At 42.4% G+C, this 23,936-nt stretch overlaps 1 protein-coding gene across 3 annotated transcripts in view; it reads left to right on the top strand.

Annotated features, from left to right (window-relative positions):
* Positions 1 to 13,452: 13,452 nt before the first annotated feature.
* Positions 13,453 to 23,936, top strand: part of LOC105464782 (GREB1 like retinoic acid receptor coactivator) — a 299,166-nt gene continuing 288,682 nt past the window's right edge. For all 3 annotated transcript variants that reach the window (XM_071085568.1, XM_011712850.3, XM_011712866.3), the window contains exon 1: positions 13,453 to 13,586. The gene's annotated coding sequence lies outside the window, so the exon portion shown is untranslated. The remainder of the gene's footprint in view (positions 13,587 to 23,936) is intronic.

Here is a 23,936-nt window from a genome sequence, read left to right as displayed (position 1 = left end):
CTCACAGAATAGGGAGGCCTGAGGTAAAGGAGAGAGAAGTGGGAATGGCTGGTTGGTGGAGCAGTCAGAACACACACAACATTTATGTATGAAGTTCGCTGTCGTATATAAACGGACATGGTTCACGATACCCCAAAACAATTACAATAGTAACATCAAAGATCAGTGATCACAGATCACCTAACAGATGTAATAATAATGGAAAAGTTTGGGCGGGGTATGGTGGCTCATGCCTGTAATCCCAGCACTTTGGGAGGCCGAGGCGGGCGGATCACGAGGCCAGGAGTTCAAGACCAGCCTTGCCAACATGGCGAAACCCCGTCTCTACTAAAAATACAAAAATTAGCTGGGCATGGTGGCGGGCACCTGTAACCCCAGCTATTCGGGAGGCTGAGACAGGAGAATCGCTTGAACCCGGGAGGCGGAGGTTGCAGTGAGCCAAGATCATACCACTGCACTCCAGCCTGGGTTACAAGAGCAAGACTCTATCTCAAAAAAAAAAAAAAAAAAAAAAAGAAAAGAAAAGTTTGAAATACCATAAGAATTACAAAAATGTGACACAGAGACATGAAGTAAGCACTGCTGGAAAAATGGCACGCACAGACTTGCTTGATTCAGGGTTACCACAAACGTTCAGTTTGTAAAACGCAGTATCTGTGAAGTACAGCAAAGTGAAGCACAATGAAAGAAAGGCGTCCCTATCTCTGCTACTCACCTGCTAGTCACTTAGTAGTGTTTTGGCTACCAGACTGAAAAAGCACAGTAGATATAGGGTTTGGTACTATCTGTTGTTTTAGGCATCCACTGGGGGTCTAGGAATGTATCCCCTGAGATAAGGGGGAAGTACTATATTACAGAACATCTGAGGTGATAGAAATTATGTAACCATGGCATTTTTATCACTGATAACCCACTAGTTAGGCCAAGGGAGACTGTCAGAGGTAAAATGGAAGGACGGGAGACAGTGATTACTGGATGACAGGGAGAAGATGTAAAGGTTTACTGTTTTTTGTGTTTTTGGTTTTTTTTTGAGACGGAGTCTTGCTCTGTTGCCCAGGCTGGATTGCAGTGCTGCAATCTCAGCTCACTGCAAACTCTGCCTCCCAGGTTCAAGCGATTCTTCTGCCTCAGCCTCCCAAGTAGCTGAGATTACAGGCATGTGCCACCATGCCTGGCTAAATTTTTGTATTTTTAGTAGAGATGAGGTTTCACCATGTTAGCCAGGCTGGTCTCCAACTCCTGACCTCAAGTGATTTGCCTGCCTCGGCCACCCAAAGTGCTGCAATTACAGGCATGAGCCACTGCGCCCAGCCAACACTGTTTGTTTTTTTTCGAGATGGAATCTCACTCTGTCGCCTAGGCTGGAGTGCAGTGGCGCGATCTCTGCTCACTGCAAGCTCCACCACCTCCTGGGTTCACGCCATTCTCCTGCCTCAGCCTCCCTAGAAGCTGGGACTACAGGCGCCCGCCACCATGCCTGGCTAATTTTTTTGTATTTTTAGTAGAGACGGGGTTTCACCGTGTTCGCCAGGATGGTCTCGATCTCCTGACCTCGTGATCCTCCTGCCTTGGCCTCCCAAAGTGCTGGGATTACAGGTGTGAGCCTCCGCGCCCAGTCAACACTGTCTTTTTAATGCCAGAAACTAAAAGGAGACATGTCCGTGGGGAGAGGATATATCAAATTTGATAAGAGTTCATTAATGACCAAAAATTCCAAATCATAGCTGGAACTCCCTCAATTTCTTTCTTTTAAACTTTGTCCAGTCCCTCCACCCCACACTATTCTTCAGCAATTAACTGAATTACTTAAGTAATTAAAATACGAAAATATCAGCACGAAACATGTATAGCAATGGAAAATAAGTAAAAAAAATTAAAAATGTGAAAGAAGCAAAAAGTTGAAAAGAAAAACCATCAAGCCTGTAATCCCAGCACTTTAGGAGGCCGAGGCAGGCGGATCACCTGAGATCAGGAGTTTGAGACTGGCCTGGCCAACATGGTGAAACCCCATCTCTACTAAAAACACAAAAAATTAGCCAGGCATGGTGGCAGGCGCCTATAATCCCAGCAATTCGGGAAGCTGGGGCAGGACAATCTCTTGAACCCGGGAGGGGGAGGTTGCGGTGAGCCGAGATCGCACCATTATACTCCAACCTGGGCAACAAGAACAAAACTCGGTCTCAAAAAAAAAAAAAAAAAAAAAAAAAAAAACTCAGAAAAACAATCCAGGGAAACATGAAAAATTCCAACTCATTCTGTATAGTCTCAAAAAAATCAGATATTATGATCTCTCTACTAAAAAGTATCTATGAAGAGATGTAAGCATTTAAAGAGGACATTATGGAATAACCTAAGCTAGGTGTGGTGGTGCATGCCTGCAATCCCAACACTTGGGGAGATTGAGTGGGCAGATTGCTTGAGGTCAAGAGTGTGAGACCAGCCTGCTCAACATGGCAAAATCCCATCTCTACTAAAAATATAAAAGTTAGCTGGGTGTGGTGGTGTGCACCTGTAATCCCAGCTACTTAGGAGGCTGAGGTGGGAGGATGTCTTGAGCCTGGGAGGCAGAGGTTGCAGTGAGCCGAGATTGTACCACTGCACTCCAGCCTGGGTGACAGAGAGACCCCCCCATCTCAATAAAATAAAACAAAATAACCTAGAGAGTTTTGAAAGCAAGCGGGCAAGGCGTGCTTTTAAAGCAAGGGTCATCCATGTGTCAGAGGTCCTTCCTTTTTAAGGCTGAATAATATTCCATTGTATGTATTTATCATATTTTATTGATTCATCTGTAATGGATACTTCTGTTGCTTCTACCTTTTGACTGTTGTTAATAATGCTGCTATGAACATGGGTGTACAAATCTCTCGAGTCTCTGCTTTCAGTTCTTTTAAGTGTATATCCAGAATTACTGGATCATGTGGCAATTCTGTTTTTAATTTTTTGAGGAACTGCCATACTGTTTTCCACAGCAGCCGTACCATTTTACGTTCCTGCCAGCAGTGCACAAGGATTCTGATTTTTCCACATCCTTGACAACACTTGTTAGTTTATTTTTTCTTTCTTTCTAAAAGTAGCCATCCTGCTGGGTATAAGGTGGTATCTCACTGTGGCTTTGATTTGCATTTCCCTAGTGATTAGTGTTGTGGAGATCTTTCATGTGCTTGTTGGCCATTTGTATATCTTCTTTAGGAAAATGTTACTCAAATTATTTGCCTTTTTTTTGATCTGGTTGGTCTTTGGTTTTTTGTTTGTTTTTTGAGATGGAGTCTCACTTTGTCACCCAAACTGGAGTGCAGTGGGGCGATCTTGGTTCACTGCAACCTCTGCCTCCTGAGTTCAAGTGATTCTCCTACCTCAGCCTCCCCACTAGCTGGGATTACAGGCACATGTGCCACCACACCTGGCTAATTTTTGTATTTTTAGTAGAGACGGGGTTTCACCATGTTGGCCGGCCTGGTCTTGAAGTCCTGACCTCAAGTGATCTGCCTGTCTCGGCCTCCCAAAGTGCTGGGATTACAGGTATGAGCCACTGTGCCCGGCCTGGTCTTTTGTTGTTGTTACTGAGTTTAGGAGTTCCTTACATAGTCTGAGTATTAACCCCTTATCAGATACAAGATTCGCAAATGTTTTTTGTCATTCTGTAATTTGTCTTTTTCCTCTTTGTCTGTGTCCTTTGATGCACAGTTTTTTATTTTGATGTAGTCTGTTTTATCTATTATTACTTTGGTTGCCTGTGCTTTCGGTGTCATATTCAGAAATCATTCCCAAATCCAGTGTCATGAACCCCTGGGTTTTAGTTAATGTGTTTTTACTGTTCATAACTTCTAACTAATCTGTAATTGCAGATTATATTTATTTTTATATAGAAAAAATTAACTCATCAAGCAGATTTATTCTTTTAATAATTAATTTGTAGCTTTCTTATTTTAGGGTCAAAAACTATGACTTAGGCTCTAGATTTCCATTCTTTAGAATTTGTTAAGATTTTCCTTGTGATTTAGAACATTTCAATGTTTGTAAATATTCTTGGACTTTAGAAAAGAATGCATGTAGGCCGGATGCAGTGGCTCACGCCTGTAATCCCAGCACTTTGGGAGGCCGAGGTGGGCAGATCACCTGAGGTCAGGAGTTCGAGACCAGCCTGGCCAACATAGCGAAAGCCCGTCTTTACTAAAAATACAAAATTAGCCAGGTGTGGTGGCACATGCCTGTAATCCCAGCTGCTAGGCAGGCTGAGGCAGGAGAATCGCTTGAACCTGGGAGGCGGAGGTTGCAGTGAGCCGAGATCATGCCATTGCACTCCAGCCTGGGCAACTAGTGAAACTCCATCTCAAAGATAAGATAAAATAAAATAAAAATACAAAAAATTAGCTGGGCGTGGTGGTGGGTGCCTGTAGTCCCACCTACTCGGGAGGCTGAGGCAGGAGAATTGCTTGAACCTGTGAGGCAGAGGTTGCAGTGAGCCAAGATCATGCCATTGCACTCCAGCCTGGGCAACAAGAGAAAACTCCATCCAAAAAAATAATAATAATAAAGAAAGAAAAGAATGCATGTACTATCTTTTTAGAGTTCAAAGTTATCTATATGTATTACATATGTTTTTTTTGTTTGTTTGTTTGAGATATAGTCTCACTCTGACGCCAGGCTGGAGTGCAGTGGCGCGATCTTGGCTCACTGCAACCTCCACCTGCCGGGTTCTAGCGATTCTCCTGCCTCAGCCTTCTGACATATGTGTTTTGTTTATTTTTCAAATCCTCTCTGTTTATTTTTGGTCCATGTGATCTGTCAAATTCTTAAAGAAATGGGTTAAAATTTTTAAAATAAATTATTTTATCCCCCTTAGTTATTTATTTAAATATTTTGGTGCTATGAGCTTGCACTTTAGAATTAGCATATCAGGGTTTGAGTTCCATGTTCATCTATAACTGTGAACTATGAACATCATTTAATCTCTCTGATGTCTACCCCTCATTTACAAAATGAAAGAAAGCATTAACCACAGTCATTCCATGGAGTAGTAAAGATTATTTGAGAAGATGTATTTAAAGCACTCTCACTAAAGGTGTATTCAATAGATAGTCACTGTTCTTTTGTCTTGTCCTGCTTAATGCTTATTTTTTGTATTCATTCATTTTTTTTTTTTTTTTTAGATGGAGTCTTGTTCTGTTGCCCAGGCTGGAGTGCAGTGGCACAATCTCAGCTCACTGCAACCTCTGCCTCCTGGGTTCAAGCCATTCTCCTGTCTTAGCCTCCTGAGTAGTTGGGATTACAGGTGTGCACCACCACACCCAGCTAATTTTTGTATTTTTAGTAGAGGGGGGGTTTCACCATGTTTGTCAGGCTGGTCTCGAACTCCTGACCTCATGATCTGCCCACCTCAGCCTCCCAAAGTGCTGGGATTACAGGTGTGAGCCACTACACCCGGCCCATTCATTCATTCTTGAGATGGGGCAGGTGGCAGCAGGGGTGGGGTGGTGTTCTTGCTATGTTGCCCAGGCTGGTGTCAATCTCCTGGCCTCAAGAGATCTTTCCATCTGAGCCTTCTGAGTAGCTGAGATTACAGGCATGCACCACCATGCCTGGCAGTGCTTTCTTCTTTTTTTTTTACTTTTTTTTCTTTTTTTTTTTGAGATGGAATCTCGCTCTGTTGCCAGGTGGGAGTGCAGTGGGTGATCTTGGCTCACTGCAACCTCTGCCTCCTGGCTTCAAGCTATTCTCCTGCCTCAGCCTCCCAAGTAGCTGGGACTACAGGTGCACGCCATCACGCCCAGCTAATTTTTGTATTTTTAGTAAAGATGGGGTTTCACCATGTTGGCCATGATAGTCTGGATCTCTTGACTTCGGGATCTGCCCGCCTTGGCCTCCCAAAGTGCTTGGATTACAGGCGTGAGCCACCAGGCCCGGCCCATGCTTTCTTTTAAATCATTAATTTCTTTTTGATTTTATATTGCTACTTTTGCTTTTTTTTGTCTTCACTTGTTGTACCTTTGTTGGCCATCCATTTAATTTCAATCTATGTTGTTTTAATTCAGATGTTATTCATAAAGAGAAAATAGCTGTATTTTCTTTATTTTTTTCAGAGACATTTTTGTCTTTCAGTAGGGAAATTTAGCCCACTGGATTTATTATTATTGATGCTAAGAATGTATTCATACACCTTAAATTGTGTTTTCTCTTTTTTATGCTTTGTTTTTCCCTTTTCTTCCTGACTTTTGTGGTGTTGGTGAAGTGGTATTTTATTGGTTTCTTTGTATTTCTTTCTTCTCAAATTATTTGAAAGTTCTACAAGAAGTTGTGGCCAGTATCTTTAAACTAAAAAACAAAACAAAACAAAACAACAACAACAAATCTGATATGCTTATGAATAACTGATATGCTTATAAAGAAAAAAAGGATATATCTTTTCTCTTTTTAAGACAGGATCTCTGTCACACAGAGTGGAGTGCAGTGGCACCATAATGAATACTGTAGCCTTAACTTCCTAGGCTTAAGTGATTCTCCCACCTTAGTTTCCCAAGTAGCTGGGACGACAGGATCATGCCACCACACCCGACTAATTTGTTTATCTTTTGTAGAGACAAGGTCTCACTATGTTGCCCAGGCTGGTCTCAAACTCCTGGGCTCAAGTGATCCTCCTGCTTTGGCCTCCCAAAATGCTGGGATTACAGGCATGAACCACTGTGCCTGGTGGTATATATTTTCTTATTCTTCATTCTCTTTTCCAAACATAATGAGACTTTTAATGGTGAAAATTTACTCCCCAAGGGCCCATACCACCCACATTTATTGAAATAAACTGGGATTTTAATTACAGATTATTTTTAATGTTTCAATTTTTGTTTTTTCTATGCTATATAGCATTTATATTAGATTTTATAAAAACATTATGAATAATTATTTAGATCCCACGGGGCTTTTACTCGCCAGTACTTTTTGTTTACTCTATTTACCTCTTTATTGAGTTTTATTAAATTGCAAGTAGCATCAAATGCATTAATACAAGAAGCTTAATAAAAACTAGAATTTTGGCTTATTGAGATAGTTGTAAGGCAAGTTTCAAGCAGTTTGATGAAGGTTCCCAGTCTACCTCCAGAACTGTTTTGTTTTGTGTTTTGATAATAACCATTCTTATGGTGTGAAGTAGTTATCTCTTGTGGTTTTGATTTGCATTTCCCTAGTGGCTAATGATCTTGAGCACCTTTTCATATGCTTATTAGCTATTTGTGTATCTTCTCTGGATAAAAGTCTATTAAAGATCCTTTGTCCATTTTTAATTTAAAACTTTTAAAAATTGTTGAGTTGCAAGTGTTCTTTATATATCTGCATAATAGATATTTATCAGATAGATGATTCACAAATATTTTCTCCCATATTATGGGTTGTTTTTTCACTTTCTTGATTCTGTCCTTTGATGTACAAAGGTTTTTAATTTTTATGAATCAATTAATCTAGCTTTTTCCTTTGGTGCTCGTACTTTTGGTGTCATATTAAGAAACCTAATCCAGTGTCAAATAACTCTATAAAGATAGTTTTACAGTTTCAGCTCTTACATTTAAATCTGTGATCCATTTTAAGGTAATTTTTGCATCCGCTATAAAGTTGGTGTCAAATTCATTCTTTCTCATGTGAATATCCAGTTGTCCCAGCATCATTTATTGAAAAGACTATTCTTTCCCAATGTATTGCATTATTTTGATATCCTTGTTGAAAATCAATTGACCATAGATGCATGGGTTTAGTTCTGAACTTTTAATTCCATTCCATTGATCTATATTTACTTACATGAGCACCACATTGTCTTGATTACTATGGCTTTGTCATGAGGTTTGAAGTGGGGAAGTGTAGTCCTCTGACTTGGTTCTTTTTTCTTAAGTTTATTTTGGCTATTTTGGATCCCTTGCATTTCCATATGAATTATAGGATCAGTTTATCAATTTCTACAAGACAGGCAAATGGAATTTGATAGAGATTATATTGCATCTATAAATCAACCTGGAGAGTATTGCCGTCTTAACAATGTTAGGTCTTTAAATCCAGTAACACAGGATGTCTTTCCATTTACTTAGGTTTTCTTTCATTTCTTTTAATGATGTTTTGTAGTTATAGTATATAACAGGTGCTCCATTTTATTTTTCAAGCTTCCAACATATCTATAGTAGCTCCCCTGAATTTATTTTTTTTCTTTGATTTTTTCTTTCACAATTTCAATTTCTTCATCTTTTTGCTCCATACTCTGGAAGTATTGAGAAGGTCTTATAGTTTACTAATTCAGTTTTCAGCAGTATCCATTTTTTCTATTAACTGCTTCCATAGTTTTTTCAACTTAAATAGTCATTTACTGTTTAATTTCCAACAACATTCTGGTTTTCAGATTGCTTCATTTTCACAACCTGCTTGTTACTCTTTAAATTTCACTAAGAACATGAGCAAGATTTTTTAAAAGTTTTGTCTTATTTCCTGCATTAACTCCATTTTAGTGGGTGATATTTGCTCTCATTTGGTCCTCTTCCTTCAAATGGTAGATTCTCTTCTTATGATTGGTGATTTTTTTTATCTGCTCATATTTATAAGTGCAGATCTAGGTCATTCAGCATTGGTAACTGGCATCCGATCTGGAATTAGAGAGACCTTTGTTCGGTTCCCCACAGTGTATCTTTCCCTCTGACGAAGATGGTGGTAGGTTGGTTTTCCTTTCCAGTGAATTGGCTTTGAGTGGGAAAGTAGTAGCACCCTTTCTTGTAGAAGTTGAATTCTTTTTTTTTTTTTTTTTTTTTGAGACGGAGTCTCGCTCTGTCACCCAGGCTGGAGTGCAGTGGCACAATTTCGGCTCACTGCAAGCTCCACCTCCCGGGTTCATGCCATTCTCCTGCCTCAGCCTCCCGAGTAGCTGGGACTACAGGCGCCTGCCACCACGCCCGGCTAGTTTTTTATATTTTTAGTAGAGACGGGGTTTCACTGTGTTAGCCAGGATGGTCTCGATCTGACCTTGTGATCCGCCTGCCTTGGCCTCCCAAAGTGCTGGGATTACAGGCATGAGCCACCACACCTGGCCAGAAGGTGAATTCTGATGATAATACACGAGTGTACTGAGCCCCTAAGCCTCAGATCTTAAATTGAGAGAAAGGGAAACACAGTGAGGAAGCAAAGAAATCAACTATTTGCAGCTTTGCCCAGGAAAGAACTTTGGGTATTATTACTAGCACATGGAACTCATAGGAAGAGAATAGTCTACTAAGTGTCTAAGGAAATTGTAAGGTCAAATCAGCGATAAACCTGGCCTTTAAAATACCTTACATACAGGCCAGGAGTTGTGGCTTATGCCTATAATCCCAGCACTTAGGGAGGTAGAGACTGGAGGATCGCTTGAGCCCAAAAGTTTGAGACCTGCCTGGGCATTATAGTGAGACCCCATTCTCCACAAGAAGGAAAAACAAACAAACAAAAACAATCAAAAAACAAAACAAAATCCTTAAGTATGAAAGAACCCTTAGGACTCCAAACTTATACCAGCAGGAAATGTGCTGCGAAAACTGTGAAATCTCTGAAGGGCTTATTTCCCAGTGTGCACTTCAGATATGGTCACGGAGAATAATGAACAAGGAAGAATATTCCAGAGTGTGGAGCCAAGGACCACAGAAACAAATGCAAAATGGTGTTCATCCTTGAGAGCAGAACCAGGAGATAATCATAGAACTTCCTCCACTGCCAAGGCAAAGGATCGTCACACTAACTACCCAGGATTCTGCCATTTATGTATGGACTCTGCTGGGAGTCTCATATTTTTCACTAAACTTAGGGTTTTATAGAAACACTTGGGAATCACTGTTATGGGAGAGAGTGGAGGGATGCACAGGCAGTGATCACAGTCAACACTGAATAGTGTTCCAGGCTGGGCGCGGTGGCTCACACCTGTAATCCCAGCACTTTTTGGGAGGCCGAGGCAGGCAGATCACCAGAGGTCAGGAGTTTGAGACCAGCCTGCCCAACATGGTGAAACCCTGTCTCTACTAAAAATACAAAAAATTCGCCGGGCATGGTGGTATACACCTGTAGTCCCAGCTACTTGGGAGGCTGAGGCAGGAGAATTGCTTGAACCTGGGAGGCAGAGGTTGCAGTGAGCCAAGTTCATGCCACTGCACTCTAGCCTGGGTGACAAGAGCGAAACTCTGTCTCAAAAAAAAAAAAAAAAAAGTGTTTCAGGTACTAATGCATCATCTTCTTTTTTTTTTTTTTTTTTTTTTTTTGAGATGTAGTCTCAGTCTGTCACCAGGCTGGAGTGCAGTGGTGTGATCTTGGTTCACTGCAACCTCTGCCTCCCAGGTTCAAGCGATTCTTCTGCCTCAGCCTCTCAAGTAGCTGGGACTACAGATGTGCACCACCATGCCTGGCTAATTTTTGTATTTTTAGTAGAGTCCGGGTTTCACCATGTTGGTCAGGATGGTTTCCATCTCTTGACCTCATGATCCGCCCGCCTGGGCCTCCCAAAGTGCTGTGATTACAGGCGTGACCCACTACACCTTGCCTAATGCACCATCTGAATCCACATAGCCCCTCCCTGAATTCTGTACTATTATGATGGAGTCAAGTAGCTTGGTCAGGTTTACATAATAGGTAAGTCTTAGAGCCAGGATTCAAAACTATGGGACCTGTCTTTAGAATATTCACTCTGAACCCTATCATCTTTTATAATTATGGAGGTCTACTGGGCATGATGAGGGACATAGAAATCCCAAAGGGAAGGCAAGGCATATAAACGAATTCAGGACAAAGAAGCGTGAAATGTTTTTGTTTTTGTGTTTTTTTTGGGACAGAATTTTATTCTTGTTGCCCAGGCTGGAGTGCAATGGTGCAATCTTGGCTTGCTCCAAGCTCCACCTCCAGGACACAAGCGATTCTCCTGCCTCAGCCTCCCAAGTAGCTGCGATTACAGGTGTGCACCACCAACACCTAGCTAATTTTGCATTCTTAGTAGAGATGGGGTTTCACCATGTTGGTCAGGCTGGTCTCGAACTCCTGACCTCAAGTGTTCCACCTGCCTCGGCCTCCAAAGGGCTGGGGTTACAGGTGTGAGCCACTGCACCTGGCTGGGAGTTTGTTGTCTAATGAAGATGACATTGAACTCTCTTCAATATACCAGGATATATAGATTACTCTCACTTTTACCTTTATTAGGGACTTGCCTTGTTTACTGATAAATCACCACCACTACTGGTATATTATGCCATCTAACTCACAGTAGGTGCTCAATATCTGTTGAATGGATGAAGAATGAATACCAAAGTCCTGTAATATTAGACTAAGGTCCTTTAGTGACTGCCAGATTTGCTTTCACATTTTTAGGGTCTAGTGTACTTGGCGCTCAACAAATGGCCCTTGAACTAAACAGAGAGAAAACTGCACTGGTGGTTTTACTTTAAAGCTGCTCATCTTTCAGTTTCCTTATCTTTAAATTGGAAGGTGTTCTGCTTCTGCCCAACCCCCACACACTCTACAGACCTAGGCCTTGTGATGGTTGAATTCTCCAAAAGATTCTCACCTGCTTTAACTTCCTATGAGCTTAGTTTATATTCACCAGGTGAACTTGCAATTTCAGGTTTCTACAGTACTGTCTTTTCCACGTGTATGGCCAGTTCTCGTGACGAGTTTACTAAGTGACTTTGGATTCTTTTTAACTATTGCTAATTATCTGCACCTTTCTGTTGTAGTTATTTTAAAGCCCGCGCACGCGCGCGCACACACACACACACTCACTCACACTTGAGTCAGGGTCTCTCTCACTGTCACCCAGGCTAAAAGCGCTGGGAATACAGACATGAGCCACCGCGTGGGGCCAAAAACATACGGATTTTATTTACTAAACCTGTATTGGGTGCATGACCCAGAATTGTAAGAGTACAGCAATGACTGAGAAAGCCATGTTTCCCACCCTTGTGGCACTTAACAATGTTTCTATGTGTTTTTAAAGGCCCAACAACAGGGATTCAATTGTAAATTAAAAATATTTCAGCTCCTTAACCCCATAAGGTACAAAACATGATTGAAAAAAAAAGACAGCTATGTCTTCCGACTGGAGGAGGGAAAGGACAAACCTCGAACAAATCATTTATCTTGTTAGTCACAGCTTAGCGATGCCTTGAGTTATTTTCTGGTGATTCCAAATTTCCAGTCCATTCCCTCTGCATAGATCAAAAGTGACAGGAAAAAAAAAAATATTTCGGATACGGCAAAAAAGAAAAATGCAGGACAAGCAAACAAAAAGTACTGGGACATCGTATGAGAACTACTTTAATTGACAATGTCTTTAAATGGTACTTAACACTTGACAGTGATTCCAACCCACCCAGGCCTGGGCACCACGGCTGCCTCCCCACTCCCACGCACACGGGGAGCTCTCCCGGGCTGTACTGCACCAAAGGCACTCAAAATACATCAGCCTTTCCTTACCTAGATTCTTCCACCACATCTAGCATGGAGCTGCTGCTTCCAGAGGTGTAGTCGCCTATCTGTGGCAACAATTAATTTTAAAAATGGAGCTGCATCTTTAATAACAAAAGTCGCCAGCTGTGAAAAGTGGAGCGAAATCTCTCTACCGGGACGTAGCATCTCTCGAGAACCTTTTGCCCGCAGCAAGGCTGAGAACATTTTCCCCGTAGTCAAGGCCCAGGGCCAGCTGGACGCCGCTGCCCTGGGGTGGAGCCTTCCCCGTGGTCCCGGGAGGCTCCCGACGAGCAGGGGCCCGGGGCCGCAGGGCGTGCTACAGGAGGTGCAAAAGTCGGCTTGGGCCAGAGCTCCCGGGTTTGTTTGGTTTTGTCCGCTCCCTGCCCCCACCCTACCCGCTTTATGCAAAAGGCCAAGGGTTTCCGAGCCACCACTGCCCAGGCCGAGTTCACGCTTGGGGCTCTTCAGCCGCCGTCCAGTGAACAGAGAAAGCAATCGCGCAGAGGCGAGAGCACGCTGAATGAACGCGGGCTCCGGGGGAAATAATTTCCTCCTGACTTCGCGCGTCAGCACACTGGGGTGCAGCCCTCTTTCACAGAAGACCCCCCACCCCGCACAACCCCCTGTACACTCCCGCCTCCGCACTCCACAGGGACCGCACGTTCGTCAGTGCGGCGGGGTTTGGGAATGGAGGCGTGAGGACCGCGCACCGAGGGCTCCACAAGCTGGGCGGGGGGCGTCGTTGGAGGGGGTGGGGAAGAAATGCGCGCCCACCACTCTCAGAGGGCGAGGGACCCCCAAAAGCCACTCGGGAGCGCCGAGGCAGCGGGAAGGCGAGAGGCCGGGCGGGGGGAGGGGGCACGGGGGTCCCAGCCGCGGAGGCCAGGGCCGGCGGGAGGGGCAGCACCTGAGGAATCCGCCTCCGGCTGCGGCGGCCGCCGCCTCGCTCCGCCCCGGGGAACTGAGCGCGCGGACCGCGCGCCTGCCAGAGAGACGCCAGCCGCCGGCGGCGCTAGCACCTCGGAGGCGGGCGACCGGAGCAGCGGAGCGCAGCGCGGCGCAGGGAACGGCACTGGGGGTGGGGAGACCAGCCCGGCCGAGCCGAGGGCCACCCCCGGTCCTCTGCCCTCGCGCCCAGCCAGGGCCAGGTGAGCGGCCGCGGGGACTCCGGGGCGCGGGCGGGGGGTGAGAGGTCGCGAACCGGGCGCGGGAGCTCGCCTGTGACCGGCAGGAGCTGCCCTTTGGCGGGCTGGACGCCCTGGCCGCGCGGGGAAGCGCCGCGGCGGACTTTTCCGGAGGGATGGGAAGCGCAGCGGGGGTGTGAGCGGAGCGCGTGCGGGTGGCGAGGGAGCGCCAGTGCCAGCCTGGGGGCCGCGCCCGCCCTCCCTGCCGCCTCGCGTCGTCCACCGAAGGGACCCGGCCGTGCTGTCCGCGCCCAGAGGCCGAAGGCCTGTCACCGGGCTCTACTCGCTGCCTTTGTGGCGGGAGCGAGGCGGCCCGGGGGTGGGACGAGGGGGCTGCGGCGCGCCGTGCAGCGCGGGGGGCCCGGGGCAGAGGCGGCGAGGGGGCGCCCGGTCCGTCTCCCCGAGCCCAGGGGCAGTGAGGGGGTGCCGGGCAGGCGGGCGGGCGACAGGTAGGGCGCCGCGGAGGTGGCGGGGAGAGGATGGATGGCGCTCAGCCTGGGAAAGTTGAGAGCGTCCAGAGGTGGCTGGGCGCTCGCTCGGTGTCTGTGGGTTTTTTTCCTCCACACCAAATGTCACTTCGTCACAAGCGGGCGCGCGTGTCTTCCGGCCAGCGTGTCCATTTTTCTGTGCATGGCTGAGGACCACTCTTATTCCGAATGAGACACAAAGAGTTGTGTTGACAGCTGACCCTGACACAAGCAGACAGCGAGTGAGATGCGCCCTGGCCAGGGAGGGTGAGGGAGACTCGTTAAAGGAAATCCATTCCCGCCGTCCCTCTTCCCAGATCCATTAAAAGGAAATTACATGTGGAGATTCAGTGCGTGGGGTTTCTCAGTTACGTGAGTCCAAGGAACGTCCCCGAACGCGACTATCTGCCCGGAACGGCCGCTACCTCTAACCGAGGCTGCGGGTCCTGGAGAAACTCCTCAGTCTTGCCCCTTTCTCTGGTGAACGTGACGGTTCCAAGGTCCTTATCCTCCCCACGCGCCCCTCTGGCCCTGGCTGAGAAGATAGAAACCACATTTTAATTTTTGCTTTTCATACCGTAAGGGTTTTTTTTTTTTTTTTTTTTTGGTCCCCCGCCCTCCCCGTCCCGCCTCGAGGCGGGAATCCCTGCTTAACTCACATTTTTAAACCTAGCCATTTAAATACAGGGAAGAGCTTTCCCACAGAAGGTTTTTGAACTCAATCCCCCTTAATAAAACCTCTCATTCATCTATATGTTTTTAGACTTTAAATCCTGGAATTCTGCTTTTGAGTGTTGTGGCTGTGGTGTTTCTTTGCTGAAATTTTCTGGGAGGTTTTATGAATGATACTGAAAAATTAAAAGAGAAAAAAATTAGTTGAGTGTTTAGTAATACAATTACATGCATATAGGTATGTATTTCAAGAGGAAAATGTTTAATGAATGAATACTGAAAAGTAATATAAGTAGGGTAAAACATTTCAAACAACAGTGAAGAGTATACAGTGTAAATTAAGCCCTCTCTCCTCCCCTCCATACAAGCCTTCATCTTTCTCAGAGGCAGCCACTGTTGCACGTTTTTTTGTATATCTTTCCGTAAGTCTATTAAAATGGAATTACATTATAGATTGATATATACAAGAGATTGAATATAAAACTGAACTATATATTCGTGGTGATGACTATTAACTTGATACCCACGCATGATGACATGAAATTATTTAGCCAAATGTGGACAATTATTACCTTGAATATCAATTAGAGGACTAAAAATCTTAGAACAGTATGCAGTGGAAAGCAAAACTATTAAACTAGTATCTTCTCCCGCACACACACCAGTTTCCCTACACTGGTTTTTGCAATCTTTGTTGAATTTTTTCTCCATTTTGGAATTCTTTATGAAGTGGAGAATGAGAACTGTAGTAGTTTACTTTGTCTACTGCAGTGTGTATCTGAAAACACTGAAAGGACGTGTATATACTCCCATTGACATGACATAATAGAAAGATGTTAGTGGTAAAGGATCAATACGAAGGCCAAGTTTAAGATGTTTGGTTGCATCTCTTAATTCTGGGCCTGGATTTGCCACAAACCCGCCACACAACGTAACTTTTTTTGGAGATACGTTGTTTCCCACTCAAATAAAGGAATTGAACTAATTGATTTTTAAGGGTCCTTCGAGCTCCAGAGTTCTATGATTAAAATAGTTGTCCCAAAACTGGCTAAAGATAACCCTTGGACTGTGGATGTTAGAGAGTGGGGTGACAAAAAACATTCCTGAATGGTGGATTCATAAAGAGGAAGTTAGAGATGTTTAAACTATATCCCTGCTCTTATGAGTTTGATGTCATAGGAGAACAGCTACTCTCCTTACCCACAGAATGTGTGTTTACGTTGCTGATAGAGGCCAAACACCGGGCTGAGGGCCTCTGCATGTCACCTTGTGTGGCTAAGGAGAGTGAATTCCCACAGCTCAGGGTGCCATTTTTAGGAAAATTACTCTTACCAAACTCTTCTTTTTGGTCAAGTGGAAGTAAACTTTACCTACTTGAAAGAGACTTGACATAATTAATACTTTTCTGAAGTGTTTAGATTATGAACATCCCTTATAGCTAAGATATTTTAGTTACTTGATAAATATTCACTTAGGGAGTATGTTCTTATTAGGAAACTTCTAATTTGTAAAGTACCTGCAGCCTTTGGGCTAATGATGGGGACAGCAGTTGAGGAGTGATTGTAAAGTTGTGAAAGTAAAAATAATTAGCTAATTTTAGTCACTATGTATGGTCTAAATTAAGGGATTTCAAAGGTACCCTGTAAGCGGTGATTGCAAAAAGTGTTGTTGTTGGCCGGGCGCGGTGGCTCAAGCCTGTAATCCCAGCACTTTGGGAGGCCGAGACGGGCGGATCACGAGGTCAGGAGATCGAGACCATCCTGGCTAACACGGTGAAACCCCTTCTCTACTAAAAAAATACAAAAAAACTAGCCGGGCGAGGTGGCGGGCGCCTGTAGTCCCAGCTACTGAGGAGGCTGAGGCAGGAGAATGGCGTAAACCTGGGAGGCGGAGCTTGCAGTGAGCTGAGATCCGGCCACTGCACTCCAGCCTGGGCGACAGAGCAAGACTCCATCTCAAAAAAAAAAAAAAAAAAAAGTGTTGTTGTTAAGATAGAGACCTCATACTGAAAGCTAAAACTTTCTAAAAGCACCGCCGATGAAACATATGTAATTATTTTGAATAAGTCTAATATAAACGAATTATAAATTCTCTTTAGGAGTTGTTTGGGATCCTAAGAATAAGAACTAGAAGAATATATTTGTAAGGGTACTTAGAGTAATATTGATGAACAAAGCTGACAGAAACAAAAGAAAATTCAATACCAGTAGTGAAATTCCTCAAAAAGGTAATAGTTTTTTTTCCAGCGCCCTTCCCAATCTTGCCATATGAATGAATATTTTTACAAATGTTTTATATTGCAGATAATTTTCACCCTGATTTTTTATAAACATTTTTTCGATAGCTTCCCGTTATTTATAATAATTTTATAAAAGTTTATGCAATGGACGTTCATTATTAACTTAAACCTTTTTATTTTTGATTTTCCAGCATAAAAAACATAATGCCTATTATTATTGTTATTGTTATTATTATTTTTTTTTGAGACGGAGTCTTGCTCTGTCACCCAGACTGGAGTGCAGTGGTGCAATCTCCACTCGCTACGAGCTCCACCACCTGGGTTCACGCCATTCTTCTGCCTCAGCCTCCTGAGCAGCTGTGACTACAGGCACCCACCACCACGCCCGGCTAATTTTTTGTATTTTTAATAGAGATGGGATTTCACTGTGTTAGCCAGGATGGTCTGGATCTCCTGACCTAGTGATCTGCCAGCCTCAGCCTCCCAAAGTGCTGGGATTACAGGCATGAGCTACCATGCCCCGCCTATAATGCCTATTCTTATACAAGTAACTTTATTTCTTTTCTTCTTTTTCCCTTAACTTCCTTAGGATCATTTTTTTCTGGAGGGATAGTATAATGTAGTTGTAAGTGGGTGGGTTCTAAAATTAGAGGTTCTAGGTTTAAACCTAGCTCCATTACTCATTGGCAATATTGGACAAGTAATTTATTTTCTCAGAACTTTAGCTTACTAAGATGTAAAATGGGTGATACTAATAGTTCTTTAAAGTTAAGATAAAAAGCAATAACACATGAAACACATAAATGTTAGCTCTTATTTTTGTTAGGAAATTTCTAGATTTACAGTAATTTCCACATTACTTTCTAAAAGGACTACATAAATTTGTACTGTCATTAACAATCTATGTGTGTGCTTATGTTAAAACATATTTTTGTTACTAATTTGATCAGTGTAACATTTTATACCTTTCTTTTGATTTGCATTTCTTTGGTCTTATACAAAGTGAGGGATCGTTTTTTCTGCCATATTGCTGCAGTTTTCCAAATTGAGTGATAGAAGTTTCATTACTTCAGTCAGTTTGAGCTGGACCAGAAGGAGTGGACATATGGGAATGGTCAGTTACACCACTCATGAATAGTGAACCGAATTTTCCAATAGACTTTTTTCAAACTAATTGTAGTTTTCTTGTATTTTCAGTCTATGGTAATATTTACTAGCTATTACTATTATTATTTTGAATCTTAAAAAAGTAGCTGTTAACTAAGATATAAACAATATTTAAGTGAAAATGCAAGCTTCCTTGAAGAGCTGATTTATGGTTAGTATTATTTTGATCACAGTTTGCTGGAATTTTACTAGGAATGCTTCTCAAAACTCGAGGAAAACTCAGAAAATTTATGATCTCCAATCATGTTATCTTTTGGCTACAAATGGATAATGAAGTTATGCCCACTGACTTGAGTTCTTACATAGTCAAGGTAATTTAGACTACAAAACGCATGCCCTTGTGAGTTCTGGAGTTCCAGCAGCCCTGATGTTTTTGGCAAATACACACCCAACATGGATAACAGCAGCTCTTTGTGTTGTTGAGCCCCAGGAGGGCTCCCTATTGTGTACGCTTTCTTCCCTCCCATTCTTGACTGACTGGTGATAGCAACTCCTTCAAGTCCAGATGTGGAGTCCCACAGTGACTCTTCTCTTCTACCCAACTCTGTGTTTGCCCCTACCACCCCACCCTTCAGTGCAGTTGTTTTTGACCTATGATGTAGAGAATTCACTATCTTTTCAAGGTTGTGGTTTCAGATTTTATTTTTATTTTTCCCTATGCTTTATGAGTATCTTTAGCAGTCCCTACAGTAGGGACTGTAGCCATGTTAGCATAGATTAACACATAATCACTTGATAAATGTTTGTTGCTGTGAACTATATCTTGTATTGTCTTCTCTGTTCCTGGTCATAGTTCTATTTTTATGGTGCCAGTCTGCAGAAGCAAGCACCAGTTGTGTCCTGTATTCCCGTGTTTGCCTATATTACCAAGGTTAGGAGTTAGGAGGAGACCTGCTTGTTATGGCTCTTCCAACTTTTTGTGTGCTTAGGAGACTTTCTTAACTCCTGTGCTTTACTTTTCTTCTGTAAAATGGGATTAACAATTACTGCTCTAATTACCAACCTTCTGGATAGGTTTATTTTGAAGATAAAATGAAATAATAAATGTAGACATATTTTAGAAAAAAGGAGCTACAAATTTATATTATGTTGTCAAAATTACATATTGTCACTGCCCTTCTAGGAGTGGCCATATCTTTGAGAAAACCCCATCTTGACGTAGAGTTGCACTTGGAGCTTAAGGTTACATGCAGATTCTTGGGGTCCACTCTGACCTGTTGAATCAGAAATTCTGGGGATGAGGCCTACCAATCTGCATTTTAACAACCCTTCTGATACTGAACCACTGTTCTAGGGAGTAAGAAACTTCAGCACCCAATAAAAACGTATTCTCCTAATAGTTAAATGTTAGTTATAAAATAATCCGGCAATCTCATAAATCAGTTTTGCATGCTAACCATGGAATGATAATTAGCTATTATTATTGGCTGCTATTTGTCTTTTAATCTCTCAAAATTTAGTTCAGGTAGGCATTGTAAACTCAGATGCATGGAAGCAGTAAATCTGAGTTGTGAAGCAAGGCACTTGTAAAGTAATAGAGGTGGTGAGTTCTGGTGGACAAGAAAGTCTGAGAGTGGCAGAGTTTCTAAGGTTCCACTGATTGTTTCCTTTTGGGGTTGTGGGTCACTGTTGCTAGGCCATTTGATTTTTCAGGTGAAGCTAGAAGTTCACATTTGTATGTGAATTTAAATATTGGCGATACATTTTAAAGAAAACACATGGACCTGATAATCTGGAAGCCAGATAACTTCCAACCCCTGAGTTAAATAATATGGGTGAACGTATTTGCATTTGAATGAGTGTGATGACGGAAGAAACCATCCCATTCAACATTATTAATAATCAAAGAAATGTCTATTAAAATCACACACTTTTTAACTTTCAGATTACAAAGATTCAGTAGATTGATAAAATCTAATGTTGGCAATTGGATAAAGAAATGGTTGTTCTTATACTAAGACTGATGGGAAATGATTACAACTTTTCTGGGGAGTAATTTGGCATCATGTTTCAAGACTTTAAATGTCTATACCTGCCCTGTCCAATATGGTAGCCGCTAGCCACATGTGGCTATTTAAATGTAAATTAATTAACATTATATACAACCAGAGATGCAGTCTCTCAGTTATACCAGTTACATTTCAAGCACTCAATAGTTGCTCATGGCTGGTGGCTGCCACGTTGGACTGTGTATAGAACATTTCCATCACTGGAGAAAGTTCTGTTGGACAGTGCTGGTCTAAACTCTTTGATTTGGAAATTTCCCTTTTTGGAATTTGTTAGAAAAAAACAGGCCAGGCATGGTGGCTCACGCCTGTAATCCCAGCACTTTGGGAGGCCGAGGTGGGCGGATCATGAGGTCAAGAGATCAAGACCATCCTGGCTAACATGGTGAAACCCCATCTCCGCTAAAAATACAAAAAAGTAGCCGGGCGTGGTGGCAGGCACCTGTAGTCCCAGCTACTCAGGAGGCTGAAGCAGGAGAATGGCGTGAACCCAGGAGGTGGAGCTTGCAGTGAGCCAAGATCATGGCACTGCATTCCAGCCTGGGCAACAGAGCAAGACTCTGCCTCAAAAAAAAAAAAAAAAAAGGAAAAACAATTAGACAAATGCACAAAGACATATAGCAAAAATATCACTTGAAACATTATTTATGAAAGTAAAAAAATTAGAAACCACCTAAACACCACGTTATTAAAAATCAAGCTGTAGTAAATATCTGTGAAAATAGTGTTACGTATGTTGTGAAACTATTTCTATTGTAGAATCTTTTATTTTGGTAGATAGCTTAGTTACAAGGGGTTTGGGGATCACTTTTTCTTTTGTCACAAACACACATGAGTATGACGGAGCTTTCCCTTTTTAGCCAACAGCTCTTATAGTAGGATAAGTTGACTTTTACTAAAACATGAGCAGAGGCACTTGAGAACTCTCTAAATAACATCCGTATCAGCTGGATTCTTGTTAGATATTCAGAATCTCAGGCCCCATCCCGAACCTACTGAATCAGAATCTCTGACAGGACCCAGGAAGAAATCTTTATTAACAAACTGTCTGCTTACTAGTGGTATCTCCCTTCTATCACTGAATTGCTCAAGCTTCAGTTGTTTTATCTTGGCCAAATTAAATCTGACCTCTATCCAGGTACTGTTCTAGGTGCTGGGGATGCTGCAGGGAAGAAAAGTGACAGATATCCAGCCGGGTGTGGTGGCTTATGCCTGTAATCCCAGCACTTTGGGAGACCAAGGTGGGTGGATCACCTAAGGTCAGGAGTTTGAGACCAGCCTGGCCAACATGGTGAAACCCTGTCTCTACTAAAAAAAAAATACAGAATTAGCCGGGCATGGTGGTGCATGCCTGTAATCCCAGACACTTGGGAGGCTGAGGCAGGAGAATCACTTGAACCCTGGAGGCAGAGGTTGCGGTGAGCTGAGATTGCACCATTACACTCCAGCCTGGCAACAAGAGCAAAATTCCGTCTTAAAAAAAAAGAAAAAAGAAAGTGACAAATATCCCTGTTCTCAGGAGAATCAAACAATAAACAAAAGAAATTGAGGAAAATATGATGTTTTTTAGATAGAAGTGCAAGAGAGAAAAGTAGAGCAGAAAGGGAATTAGAAAGTAAGCTGGAGGTTGCGATTTTCCACAGGTGTCATTGAGAAGTGACCTGAGTGAAGACACAAAGAGGTGAGGAACTGAGCCATTGGAAAGGTTAGGGGAAGAGGGTTTCAGCTGGTTGTTAGAGGGGCAACTAGGAGGCCTGGGAGCTGATGGGGAGAGGCAAGTGAGGGAGCTAATGGGGGATTAGGTCAGAGAGGTAATCTATATCTTTTTACTTCAAATTCTTTGTTCTCTCTAGTGCACCAAACTCTCAAGATTCTTTGATTAATCAGTTTCTAAAGAGAGAAAACATCTTGAAATTTGCTGTTCTTCAGCATGATCTGTCAGTTCCTCCTGCCACATTTGCTTGGGGTGCTTGTTAAATACGGATTATTGATCACTAGACCTACTAATAAGAATTTCTAGGGTGGGACCCATGAATGTGCATTTAAAAAAATTTTTCTGCCGTAGTCAGAGGATGAATGTGCATTTTAAGTGTCTTCCCAGGTGGTTTCTATGGACACAGGTCTTAGAACTACTACTCAAAAGAATCATTCCGTAATTTTATTTTTAGAGCAGATGCACTTAAAGTTGTCACCTCTGCCTGTATAGGTTACAGTGTGAAGAGAAGATGTAATTGGTATAATATCTCTCTGTATTTTTAAACCAATTTAAATGGATACTAATATAAGTTAACATGTATATCTTTTTGGGGTATTGAGGGAACTCTGAGGCTGTTACCATAATTTGTATCCACATCAGAGGATGGGGGAACCTTTTCACTTGAGAGTTCTGCCTCTCACCCATACAGTCTGTTCTGTTTTTTGGAAAAGGCACATTTATATCTCTTTTTTTCTCATGTTTTCTTTCTTTTCCTCTTGTTTCCTTCTTCCTTTTTTCTTCTTGAAATCTAACCACACTAAGTCAAACATCATCAACATTTTGGTAGCCATTCTTTTGTGCATCTCTATGCATATTTATATATAATCAATATAAATATTCTTACATAAATAGGATCATGTTATGCTTTTTTAAGAACTTGTAGGCCAGGCACAGTGGCTCATGTCTGTAATCCTAGTGCTTTGGGAGGCCAAAGTGGGAGGAGGATCACTTGAAGCCAGGAGTTCGAGACCAGCCTGGGCAATGTAATGAGGCTCTATCTCTAAAAACAAACAAACAAACGAAAACTGTAGTTACTTTTTTAAAAATTTGAGGGCTGTCTTTTCCCTTTCCCCTTTCTTTTCACTTCAACAATGTCACTGATCTATTTATGTTGTTACAACTTTTTCCATGATCATGTACCCTTATATATATTTTAGTACCGTATATGTACTATCATATCTTTCTAATTTTCACCTAATAATAAAACATGAGGAACATAACTCTTAAGTTAACTGGTATAGCTTGTCTTTATTTTAAATTATTATACAATATCCTATAAAAATAATCTATAGCATATGTATTCCACAATTAAATAACCATTACTTCATTGAAGGGCATTTATTTAAGCCAAGCAAGAAACAAGAGCTATATATTAAAAGACAGACATGTGATAACACAATTTAAAAACATTTTTGTAAAGTAAAAAAGAACCATAAATACATACCATAGACATGTGATAGATGGGGGAAAAATATCTGTACCATATGCAAATAAAAGATCACCATCTCGGCTGGGCGCAGTGGCTCATACCTGTAATCTCAGCACTTTGGAAGGCCAAGGTGGGCAGATCACAAAGTCAGGAGTACAAGATCAGCCTGAACAACATGGTGAAACCCTGTCTCTACTAAAAATACAAAAATTAGCCGGGCGTGGTGGCGCATGCCTGTAATCCCAGCTACTCAGGAGGCTGAGGCAGGAGAAATGGTTGAACCAAGGAGGCGGAGGTTGCAGTGAGCCGGGATTGCGCCAGTGCTCTCCAGCCTGGGAGGCAGGGCGAGACTCCATCTCAAAAAAAAAAAAAAAAAAAAAGGTTTACCATCTCTAGTTTATAAAGAACTCTCTTATAAAATGGTAATAAAATATTTTATGAGACATAATTTTGAAGTATTTTGCAAACATTAACACTAGCTATTCACAGAACCGCTATTCCAAATGGTCAATAAGTATGAAAATGCTTAGCCTTATTAGTTATTTAGAAATGCAAGTTACAAATAATAGTAAACTATC

The sequence above is a fragment of the Macaca nemestrina genome, chromosome 19 (assembly GCF_043159975.1).
Source record: "Macaca nemestrina isolate mMacNem1 chromosome 19, mMacNem.hap1, whole genome shotgun sequence".
Lineage (NCBI taxonomy): Eukaryota > Metazoa > Chordata > Mammalia > Primates > Cercopithecidae > Macaca > Macaca nemestrina.
Note: the sequence above shows the minus strand (reverse complement) of the source record. Positions and strands in the feature narration are given on the sequence as shown.